The sequence below is a fragment of the Vigna radiata genome, chromosome 2, assembly GCF_000741045.1.
Source record: "Vigna radiata var. radiata cultivar VC1973A chromosome 2, Vradiata_ver6, whole genome shotgun sequence".
Classification (NCBI taxonomy): domain Eukaryota; kingdom Viridiplantae; phylum Streptophyta; class Magnoliopsida; order Fabales; family Fabaceae; genus Vigna; species Vigna radiata.
Window position 1 is genome coordinate 19,371,636 of NC_028352.1, and position 7,109 is coordinate 19,378,744.

Sequence of the window (7,109 nt, forward strand, 5' to 3'; positions counted from 1 at the left end):
TGGGGTTTACAATTTCATCTTATCCACTCTCATATATCTACTCTTCTTATTTAATTCACTTGTTTATCTAATTGTCATGCAAACTTTCTAAATTACCCTTACCCCAATTCCTTGGTGAAAAGAGCCTATTACTAATTACTGGCTTGCTATCCCTAGCCTCCCCTAGTAACTAATAATGCAATGCGCGCTGAAGCAAATGCAATTGACCGTCCTATCCCTATCCCTAGGCAATAGCACATAATCAAGGAATTTCCCACTAATTCATGACATTACCGTATGTCCCCATATCTTTAGAGACAAACAACGTTTATTGAATGAGTTAAACAATAAAAGCTTTGAGCGCAGATGAGAACCCAATAATTGATAAACAAGTATATGACAAGCATATGAAAATAAATNAGAATTTCAATATATGAGAGTTTCAAAAGATTACATTGTTCCCCAACAACAAAGGGTTTAGTTCACCATAATCATGGTGAAACTAGATGAAAATAATGAAAGAATGGAAAAAGCAAACCCTAGATTTGATAAGAAGGAGCCTAAGCATCCAAGAAATCTCCTCCAAGGTGTGTGGAATGGCTCTGGGTGTTCTCTCTGCCAAAAGAATCCCTATCTAATTCGCACTGGGGTTATATATAAGCCCAAAAAGATAACAGATAGATAACAGAAAGATTTACAGAATCTAGCAAAAAAAAAAATAGACAACTACCCAGGTGCCTAATTTGACCGCTTAGCGGTTTGCCTCTAATCGCTCTGAGTGCTCAGCGGACCATTCTGGTGTTCAGCGGCTTGTTTGACCCTTCTTTTCATCATTTTTCTTCTTCTTTCATGGGGCTAAGTCCACCTTACTTCACTTCCATCTTTAATTCATCCAAAAACCCTGCAAAACAATGCAAAACAAGCATAATATCTCTAAAACTAACTTTTGACTCTCAAGAGACTCAACTTAAGTGTTTTACTTGATTTCGAGCTCATTTTGAGCCATTAAGGGTGTGTTTTACTATCAAATTTAATTATGAAAATAACGGTTTTTAGACCGTTATCACAACTCTAATAATTGTAGAGGAGAAATGGAGAGTGTGTCACGGCTGGAAGAGGAATTTTTTTCCCCGTTTTTATTTTTCTTTTAATGTCACGACCAAGTGGATTTTGTTGATGGTCATTTACTATTTCAATTTCTTTGGTAGATACACTTTTTCTATTTATTTTGCTTTAGAATATTTTACATTATATGTTGAGTAGTTTTTCATCTTCTTAATTTAGTGTTGCATTTTAATGGCCTTAATTGTGTTTAGATATTTGTTTGTTGTAGTGTTAGGTTTAGTATTTTCTTTTACTTTAATGTTGTCTAGTATGTTTGGTAGAGATAATTTGACTGTCATGTTAACTTAGGTTAGTCGAGTTGGTCATTAGCAATATTATAATGTTTCCTTGAGATTTCTGGATTGTAATTGTGTTTGCCACTTTGACTTGGTCAATGTGAAATCTGTATTGGTCTTTGGAATTGGGTATACGCTTAGTTGCCTAGTTGGTGTTGCGTCTTTGCTTAGTTGATGAAACTGCATGGTGTAAATTGGATTTGATGTTAACATTGCGTTCACTTAGTTTGCTTTTATGAAAACATGATTAGCCTTGGCTTAGTTGGTTAATTATGTTGGATTAGAGGTTTGAGTCGCTGCTTTATTTTGTTAATCTGTGATAGGAAGCATTGTAATTAAGTTAATGACCAACCGTCTCATTTCTTTCTTTGAAACCGTTTATTATATCTGTGCTTAATTATCTGTTTGCGTCAGTGTTTTGATTTGATTCATTCGCATTCACAAACCTTTCACAACCCCCCCACTTTGTGTTTGACCTGATTCTCGAACCACAGTTTGGTCCTTGAGAGACGACCTAGGAGTCACTTCCTAGTCTATATTGCATTCTTTTATGCACATTAAATTTTGCATGGGGTGCGACAGCCCATCAAGCAGATATAACAAACACTTCAAAACAAGAACATGTAATACTGGAACATGTGTACTGTTTTTAAGCACTGTGTTGTCATCATCAAAAACTAGTTTGATATATAGTTTGTGTTGTCAACAATCTCAAAAGATATATTCTCCTAGGCGTGAATACACACTTTCCTAAAAGCAATATTTCATGAAGGGGATCACGAAATCCGCTTTTGAGATACAAAGAAGAAATACAACGATAATACTCACGCTTAGTATTAACGTTAAACAAGAATATGATTGTCAGGAATTGATTTGTGTGTTAAGAGAATAACCGAATGAATTTCAATAGAGCACATGATCCCTTTATCTAGATGTTGATTAGGCATCTTTCAAATCCAAGAGATATCAGATTCTGATTAGTTACATTTCTTTATGAATAATTGTAACTCTTAATGAATAATTGTAACTCTTCATGAATGGTAACTTTTCATGAATAATTGTAACTCTTCATGAATCTGAAAACTGTCTCTAATACTCTTAAATTCCAACAATATCTACGTAATTTTGATAGTTTGAAATTACAGTCACTATTTATCATTATGATATTATTAATTGAACTATTATTATATGTTTAGAGTAAATATTAAACTAAGAATATAGGTTCACATAATGTTATAAATATAATATGACTAATATTTTTTCAAAAATATTTATTTCAGAATTTTTCATACTCATTTTATTTATAAAGGTTTTAAATTTTCTTAATAAATGAACATTATAGAGTCTTTTGCATACAGATCTCTCATCTTTAATTAGTATCTCATTCTGACTAACAAAAACTTTTAAAATCACTTCTAAAATCTTGTCATGTGTCTACAAACTTACATTCAAAACATAAGACAAATATTAAAAAAGATAAAAAGAATTTGTCTTCACTTAAACTTTTCACACTTTTTGATTGCCTTGTGTAATTACGTTAATTTCATATAAACAGGAAAAAAGGAAGAAGTGTTTGTTCCATGTCATTTAAATGAGATTTAATTACTCTTTTTCCCAAAAAGGATATAAAGATTGGGAAACAAAATTGCCCTTAAAGGCATTGCAAATACATGTTTATATGATAGGTTTAATCATTTCCTGTTAGGAAGCAGGTTGGCTTCGTTTTACACAAAAAGGGCGGGGGGTGAATTGGTGTTAGTTCAAAACCAAAATCTTTTTGCAATCTTGCTATGAAAATTCAAAGCTTTTGATCTTTCCTTGAAATGCAAGTAATGAAAAATTCAATGTAGGGAAGAAACGTTATTGACTGCTAAACAGATAAAGTCGACTAAAATCAACAGTGCAGGGATAGAGAAAATCAAACACTGGTTTTTATATTGGTTCGGCCAACAATGCCTACATCCAGTGTCCTTCCAATCTTGGAAGCAAATGCACTATAATGGTTGCGGTTTTTACAACAAGGAATTTATAGAAGCACCACGCAAAAATATAAATCTCTTCTCTAACCCAAAACCAAATATAGTTGCACACACAAAACTAGAATTTGAACAAGAATCCCCTCTTTTGCAATCTGAACCCACGTTTAACAATCCTCAATGTGTAACCAGCACTCTTCACAGCATGCCAAGCCTATCACAGCACGCTTCACGGATTGCCAAACCTATCACAACAAACTTCAGAGGTTGTCAAGCCTTCAATCAAATACAACAGTCTTCACAGGATGCCAAGCCTCTCAGGATCAAACTAGAAGCACCTTTTTTGTGCAGATGTTGATCAAACAGTGTGCACAATTGACTCCTCAATCTGAATCTCTCTCAAGAAAGATCACCATGGTCTTCTTGGAGAATTCTTGGAGCTTCCAAAAGTGAGAACAATCTCTAAAACAGGACAATGAAAATGTTAGATCACAAAAGTCTCAGAACAATTCGTATTCTGTTCTATTTATAGTTTTCTTGTCATTCTCAGTCGAATGGCCTACTAATACAGTCGACTGTATTAAAACAGTTATAACAGACAGTCAACACAAAGGCTCCTCAGTCAACCAAATCAATGCACATTTAAGACAGTTGACCCAGTCAGTTAATTTTAACTAACTTTTCAAAAATATAGCCGTTGGAGTAAGTAGGGATAACAGAATTCCAAATATAATAGCAATACAATCGAATGGGTGTTCCACACTATCGACTGACACTTGAAAAAATACTTTGAAATTCTTTTTAACTCAAAATCACATCAAGCATGTGTTTACAAAATCTATACAAAGATTTTAGCATAGTGATACGCGGGGCCTAAGCCCAATAAATAAAGACCAACAACCCAACCCAAGGAGAAGGGTAAAAGTGTCATTTCTACAAAGGGATAGAGGTGTGCTTATCTTCATAAGGGGTGGCATTAGTAATTGTTTTTCCTCCACATGTAAAGAACTCATTTGTCACGTGCTTCCTAAGGCTTTCTAGAAGCCAAGCACCTTTAGCACATGTTGATTAGTTGGCATAGGCATTTTTCCTTGTTGAGGCCAAGAGGTTCATCTATAAAACCTCTTGGCATAGTTTGTATCTACACTTTTGGAAATCAAGTAAAGAAATTCTGCTCAAATGAAAGCACAATTCCTTCTTCCGAGAGTCATCCTTGCTTGTATCTCCATTTGCAACTTTCTTCCACTTTGTGGAAGCCGTCTGAAGTTGTGAGCCATCCATCCAAGCTAGCCTCCATCTCACCTCTCCACAAACACCAACCATCCGCTACCATACATCATATACTCCAGCCAAACCCGAGAGCAACTCCAGATCTGCTCTCCATCGCTGCAGCCAACCTCCATCACTGTTCCATTGGATCTCTTGCCTTTCCAAGCTGCATTTTCACTTAAATCTCACGGAGCTTCTTCCTTACATCCCCCTGGATGTATCAAGTGGTATTCAGAGCATAGGTTCTAACTTGAACCGTGAGATAAGTCCATTTCTTATTTCCAAACTGTCATTGAATTTCAAAACTGTCTTGATTCTGTCTCATCTCTGTTTCAGTCATTTGATTTTGTTTTAGGAGATTAAATATAGTCACCCGGAAAGATCATTTTCCATTACCTTTCATGGATCAGATGTTGGAAAGATTAGCACGACAAGCTTATTATTGCTTTCTTGATGGTTATTCGGGATATAACCAAATAGTGGTAGACCCTGAAGACCAAGAGAAAACAACATTTACCTGTCCCTTTGGTGTTTTTGCCTACCGAAAAATGCCATTTGGATTATGTAATGCCCCTACGACTTTTCAAAGGTGTATGCAAGCAATCTTTGTTGATTTTATGGAAAAAAGCATTGAAGTCTTTATGGATGATTTTTCAGTTTTTGGAGATACTTTTCAAAGATGCTTGTCTAATTTGGATGCAGTTCTCAACCGATGTGTTCAAACAAATCTTGTCTTGAACTGGGAAAAATGTCATTTCATGGTGACAGAAGCTATCATACTAGGCCACAAAATTTCAGCCAGGGGGATTGAAGTTGATAAAGCAAAGGTTGCGGTAATTGAAAAACTCCCACCACCGACAAATGTTAAGGGACTCCGAAGTTTCCTTGGTCTTGCATGATTTTATCGACGGTTTATCAAGGATTTCTCAAAGGTTGCAAAGCCTTTGAGCAATTTGCTTGCTAAAGAGACACCATTTGTGATGAGTTCGGAATGTTTGCAAGCTTTTGACAGTCTGAAGCAGAGACTGATTTCTGTCCCCGTGATTATGGCGCCTGATTGGAATAAAGAGTTTGAACTTATGTATGATGCTAGTGACTATGCTATAGGGGCCGTGCTGGGACAGAGAAGAGGAAAGGTGTTTCATGTTATTTACTATGCTAGCAAAGTACTGAATGAGGCTCAATTGAATTATGCCACCACAGAAAAAGAATTCTTGGCTATAGTGTACTCATTGGAAAAATTTAGATCATATCTTGTTGGATCTAAGGTGATCATTTGTACAAATCACGCAACTATAAAGTATTTACTGAAGAAACGTGATTCAAAGCCAAGATTGATTAGATGGGTACTTTTGTTACAAGAATTTGACGTTGAAATTCATGATAAAAGGGGGAGTGAATATGTAATTGCTGATCATTTTTCCCGCTTAGTCAATGAGGAAGTGAAAAGTAAGGAGAAAGAAATCTGGGAATCATTCTCAGATGAAACTATTTTGTATATTCAGCAAAGACCCTGGTTTGCTAACTTAGCCAATTCAAAGCTGCAGGTGTTATTCCAGAAGGATTTAATTGGCAACAGAAAAAGAAGTTTTTACATGATGCCAAGCAATTCATTTGGGATGATCTGTATTTGTTCAAGATAGGAGCGGATAATCTGTTGAGAATATGTGTTACTGAAGCAGAAGCAGAAGATATTTTGTGGCATTGTCACAATTCTCCTTATGGGGGACATTATAATGGAGAACGCACTGCTGCAAAAATTTTACAAGCAGGATTTTATTGGCCGACTTTGTTTAAAGATGCTCATAATCATGCTCGAAGCTGCGACAAATGCTAGAGGACAGGGACAATCCCAAGGAGGCATGAGATGCCACTACAGGGAATTTTGGAAGTAGAAGTCTTTGATTGTTGGGGTATTGATTTTATGGGACCATTTCCTCCGTCATTCAATAATGAATATATTTTGGTAGCTGTTGATTATGTGAGTAAGTGGGTTGAAGTTGTAGCATGTCCTAAGAATGATCTAACACCGTGATCAAATTCTTATAAAGACAAATCTTTTAGCATTTTGGAACTCCCAGGATCCTCATTAGTGATGGGGGATCTCACTTTTGCAATGCTCAGCTAGCTAAGGTACTTAAGCATTCTGGGGTGAAACATAAGGTAGCTGCACCTTATCATCCGTAGACAAATGGCCAAGCTNAAGTTTCTAACAGGGAAATCAAAAGAATTTTAGAAAAGACTGTCACNTTTTCAAGAAAAGATTGGTCGCAGAAGTTAGACGATGCTCTCTGGGCATATAGAAAAAAATTTGATGGGTGTCGCCGCCCAATCAAATTTGATTGCATAATAAGAAATGCAGTATAGCTAGGAAGTGACTCCTAGGTCGTCTCTCAAGGACCAAATGTGGTTCGAGAATTAGGTCAGACACGCATGGGGGGTTGTGAAATTGGTTTTGTTTGTGAATGCAACTGACGAAATTAAA

General features: G+C 36.0%; 1 pseudogene; it reads left to right on the forward strand.

Moving 5' to 3' along the window:
• LOC106753018 overlaps window positions 1-7,109 on the forward strand; it is a 135,533-nt pseudogene that overhangs the window by 81,018 nt on the left and 47,406 nt on the right.